Source organism: Hibiscus syriacus, unplaced genomic scaffold (assembly GCF_006381635.1).
Source record: "Hibiscus syriacus cultivar Baekdansim isolate YM2019G1 unplaced genomic scaffold, ASM638163v2 tig00002219_pilon, whole genome shotgun sequence".
NCBI lineage: Eukaryota > Viridiplantae > Streptophyta > Magnoliopsida > Malvales > Malvaceae > Hibiscus > Hibiscus syriacus.
Window position 1 is genome coordinate 7,832 of NW_024061915.1, and position 5,608 is coordinate 13,439.

Sequence of the window (5,608 nt, forward strand, 5' to 3'; positions counted from 1 at the left end):
TTTTTTGAACTCGAATCTACATCATCTATCATTTAATGAAATGAGAAATGTTCTTTATCTTATAAAAATAACCTCTTCATGTTTAGATTATCAAATGAAGCTCCCGATTCAAGAAGCCTAAAACCCGAAATGTGTTTTTTCGACTAATTAAATGATTTGAATGTAACTTTCTGAAATTATGTGACTATTTAGAATATTACTATTAATTTAGGGACTTATAACGTAGTTTATCCAAATCAAAATCACTCGCTTTTAGCCTTTAAAGACGACTACACGAATGTGAATATTTTTTAGCTAAATTGAGAGATAGGCCAGACAGCCACCCACCACCACCACCATCACCGGAGGGAGTCGGCGACGACGGTGGTGAAAGGGCAGAAGAAAGTGCAAGGCCCCGTTTTCTATCTTGAAAGATGGGTCAAGGGCTGAGTTGTGGAGCGAGTCAAGAGAATGTATTGTTTAGTGCAGTTCAAGTTGGAGACCTTGAAACTGTGGAAGCTTTATTAAAGAGAGAAACAAATCTTTTACATCATAGAACTATTTATGATCGCCACTCTTCTCTTCATATAGCTGCTGCTTATGGTCAGATCGAGGTGGGTAATCATTTTGCAAGTTTTTGAAGATAGCTTTTGGATTAAATGTTCTTCTTCTTTTAAACTTCATTTTACTTAGTTTTGAGCTGTTGGATCCATATTTGGTTTCATCCGCTTGATGCGAAAACGATTTATTTTCTTTTTTGGGTAGATTTTGGCTATGCTTTTAGAGAAATCCGTGAACCCGGATGTAGTAAATCGTCAAAGCAGGTCATTTTTTCTCTCTAAAGCTTTGATTCTTTTTTTGGGTTTATATATTTTCTGTACATTTTTCATTCTTTTGAATGTTTTCAGACTCCACTTATGTTGGCTGCAATGCATGGGAAGATATCCTGCGTGAAGAAGCTCATTGAAGCTGGGGCAAATGTGAGCCATTTTTTAAAATCATTTTTAAAGTTACGATTTAATGCATTATGCGTATTCGAAATATAAATTTGATTCGAATGATCTGATTTATGCTTTCAGATCTTAAAGTTTGACTCCATTAATGGAAGAACTTGCTTGCACTATGCAGCCTATTATGGTCACTCCGACTGCCTTCAAGCTATCCTCTTTTCCGCTCAATCCAGCCCTGTTGCTTTTTCATGGTGTGTTTGTGTGTTTCTTCTCTCAATCAAGATTGTTTAAATATTTCTTTCCAATCTATTTTGAATTAATTTTGACCATTGATCTCAGTTTTTACTTGATCTTATATGTTTGATCGGCTTTGATATCAGGGATATGCACGTTTTGTGAATATAAGAGACGCCAAGGGAGCTACTCCCTTGCACTTAGCGTCTCGTCAAAGGCGGCCTGAATGCCTACATATCCTGTTAGACAACGGTGCCCTCGCTTGCGCCTCAACCGGTGGATATGTGTAATAATTCCTGCACAGTTCTTGATTACAAATTTACAATTGTTTTTGTTATTGTGTTTCTGTTTTTTAAAGATAGAAATGATTGGTTTTTGTTTTCCTCAGTTGTCCTGGAAGCACACCTCTTCATTTAGCTGCTAGAGGGGGATCTCTTGATTGCGTCCGCAAGTTGTTGGCATGGGGTGCGGATCGTCTTCAAAGAGATGCATCCGGGTATGGTCTGATTACTTTTATGTATATAGATATCTGAGGTATTACCTTATCAAAGGTCGTATTTTCTTGATGTTTTGGGAAAGCATTGCATGCGATTCCTGAGTTTTTCTCATTATATTTCCTTCCTAAATTTCAATTTTTGTATGTTTACAGGAGAATACCCTATGTAGTTGCTTTAAAGCACAAACATGGAGCATGTGCAGCTCTGCTAAATCCTTCATCAGCCGAACCTATTGTCTGGCCAGCACCACTAAAGTTCATCAGTGAGCTTAACGAGGAGGCAAAAACACTATTAGAACAAGCCTTAATGGAGGCAAACCGGGAAAGGGAGAAGAACATCCTCAAGGGAACAACTTACTTACTTCCTTCACCCTCACATTCTGCTCCGGGTTAGACAACAGTTTCCGAGGTAAAATGTTGGATGCTTTCCTTCAAATGATTTCTTTGCCTTTTCTTTCGCATTTCTAACTTCAATCGGATCTAGTTCATGAATCAATAGTCCGGTTTTTGTTCAAAGTTAAGTCTTCCTTGTCATTAGTTAAGACTACGATGATGAGTAATTGGTGTATAAACTTCAACCATTTTGTGTTTGCTTGATATCCTTACCTAGTTTTCTTTATGATTATCTATAGACTTTCTCTTGAGCCTAGGTTTCATCTGTGGTCCTCGCATACCAGTAGTTTGGTCTCCTTCATGTTGAGATGCTATACAAAGTCTTGAATTTCATGGTCCAGCAATTCACAGCATAATTATTTTTACTGTATTTTCCTTTAGTACACCTCTATAACAATCAACAGTTGCTGTAATGGAGCTGATGATATTTGCGGGGAAATACTCGATGTAGGCTAGTGATACCGAACTATGCTGCATATGCTTTGAACAAATCTGCACAATTGAAGTTCAAGACTGCGGCCACCAGATGTGTGCACAATGCACACTGGCACTGTGCTGCCACAAGAAGCCAAACCCCGCAACCGCAAGTCTAACACCCCCGGTATGCCCCTTTTGCCGGAGCACCATCGTCCGGTTGGTGGTAGCCAAGATAAAGAATGGTGATGAAGCCGATCACGACATCAGGGATGTTAGTTCCTCGAAGATGAGAAAACCGAGGAAGTCCAGGAATTTCAGTGAAGGAAGCAGCAGCTTCAAGAGCCTATCCGCGGTTGGTTCGTTTAGCAAGATCGGTGGCCGAGGCTCCGGAAGGATCGCTGCTGAAAATGAGTGGATGGATAAGCCTTGAAAAAACATGGCCCTTGGAAGTATCCCAAGCGAGGTCAATCAAAGACATCCCCTTTCACATGATGGGAGAAAAAAAACCAAGCAATCAAGGCCAGTTGTGGACCCATATTTGTTACATATTAGATGAGGGGAGGTCCATTTGCTTATGTAGATTTTGGGGGAAAATAAGTAAAAGAAATGAGTTGCAGGTTTAAGTTGATAAGTTTGCTTGAAGCTTCATCGGGTCATATATTTGTTAGCTCTAGATTGAAGTGGCATTGCTCTTGAGAAAAAAAATAATTCCAAAAATAAAAGATTTTCCCCTTTTCTTCTTCTAGAATGTGACTGTCAACATTTTCCAATGGCTGCTTCCAATTCCCACTTGGAAAAGTCAAAGGTAGAATTGGGTCTTGACCCTATCAAAGTTTTAAACTTATGATCCATTAATGGGATGAAAAAGAAGGTAAGATGTGGATAATAATAGTAGGATAGCAGGGTCAATGAGTAAAGGGAAGGGGACAGACTCCTAATAATAGTAGGATAGCAGGTCATATATTTGTTTTTCTCTTGGTGCTTCAGCTTTCCTTTTACAGATGTTTTAGACAGCTTCATGATGCTAGAAACGCCAATTAGGTTGTTCTTTCTCAAAAACATTATCTTAAGAAGATAAAACAGATCAAGTGCCTATAGGTTATAGAAACATAAATTTTCATCCCAGAAACCTAATCAAAGCAATTTAGTATCATTTTACATACAATCTTATTGAAACTTAGTAGACAGTGCAACGTTTTTGACTCCAATTTCTCGAACATATAATCCAGACGAGAGGACATGAATTAACTCAACCAATAATTTTAGGCAATTTGACCAAAAAATCACCGTATAAATAAAATATTACCTGTCAGTCATCGTTTTGTAAATATTGCTCGATCTAACACTTGAGAGAAGGAGGTGAGTTTAGTGAAACACGCTTTAGGAGTAAGGCGCGGTTGGTAGGAAACGCCTTAGTCGAAAACCGCTGACACCTGATAAAACTGCTGATACCCTTGGAAGGTGCATCCCCAGAGGCGCCTTACTGGAATTTTCTGACACCCTAAGGATCATCCCATTGGGCGCCCTTCCCCCTCCCCTCCCGCCCCGATTTCCCGCCTTCCCATTGGGCTACCAATAATATTTATTAATTGAAGTTAAAAAAATGGAAGGTGCGTTGTTGTGATTGGATGCTGATCATATTTTGAGTCATTTTGCCAACACAGTAAGAATACAAAACTATTCTTTTTTAAATTTGAATATTATGAAATCAATTATATATTATTTAAATTATTAGAATTTATTTAAATAATTTGAAATAGTAGCTCAAATTTTAATGGTTAGAATTTATTTGTTAGGAAAATCGTATATTATAAGTTTTATTCGCAACAAGAAGATGGAAACAACGAGGCTTATCTGGCCATATTTGTCTATGGCTAGATTCAATTACTTAGCAAAAATTGAAGGAGGTTGTAAACTTGAACCTGCCCATGATTTTTACACTAATTGAGAGATGGAGGCCAGAGACACATACGTTCCATCTACCATGGGGAGTGTACCATTATGCTGAGGATGTTTCAATGCAACTAGGGCTCCTAGTCGATGGAAATGTCATTTATGGTGTGGCAGATGATGATTGGGGGTTTATGCAGAGAGTATCTTGGAAGTTATTCGACTAGTTTCAACAATGGCCGAATAACATTAGCGTGGTTGAAAAGTGAATTTAAAGAGTTGCGCGAAATTGGGTCGGAGGACGAGGCAAAATCATTTGCCCAAGCATATACTACAACATTAGAGGTATATTGATGCCTAAAAAATCTCAGAACCAGGTCCATTGTATGTGGTTGAGGCATCTGATCGATTTTGAAGTAGTTGTCACATTGAGTTGGAGCTCTGCAGTGTTGGCATTTTTGTTTAGAGAAATGTGTCAGACTACGAATTATAAGAAGACTTCTATTGACGGTTATATCATGCTTCTCCAATCGTGGGCATGATACCACATGCCTTTGTGCCCGATCGTGAATGAATCATATGTCTTTTCGTTCCTTTAAAGGTATCAATAGTAAATTTATTTTTAAATAATATTTTCAATTATTATAGAAAACATATATTTTTATATTAAATAGTTGATCAAGTAATAGGAAAAATCATCGTGATATCCCACAAGAATTACAAGATATCTGATTACTCATTGACCATAAAGTTGGTATAGATGTACGTTTTTAATTTTAATTTTTTATTTAATTGTATTTATATAATTTGAATCTCATTTTAATTTGATAAGAGACCTATATTTTTGTTTTAGTTCAAATGGTTGTCATATTTGAATGACGAATTGAGGGTTTGCATCTCGTCTAACCTTAGTGGGATACTGGATGTATGTGTGGCAGTTGTGCCCCTTATTTGTTATGTTATATTGAGTGGCATTCGATTGATCGTGTGTTTGTCAGTTTGGGTTTACATAATTTATTCCAGAAGCACCAAGGAACCTCAATATGCATAACATCGATAGACGGGACAAGAAAGAGGTAAATTGGTTGGTGAAACATAGAGATTGGTTGACGATATGGGAGAACCGACATCAACGCTTGCCCCATCGAAGTATATAACAGAAACTGGTTGATGGTTTTAGATGACTATATTGAATGTTCAACTCAAACGGGTAGTCATTCTTACTTTCAGCAAAAGCACGAAGGGGCAA

General features: G+C 37.7%; 1 pseudogene; it reads left to right on the forward strand.

Annotated features, from left to right (window-relative positions):
- Positions 1 to 298: 298 nt before the first annotated feature.
- Positions 299 to 2,904, forward strand: LOC120138331 (annotated as a pseudogene).
- Positions 2,905 to 5,608: the final 2,704 nt, after the last annotated feature.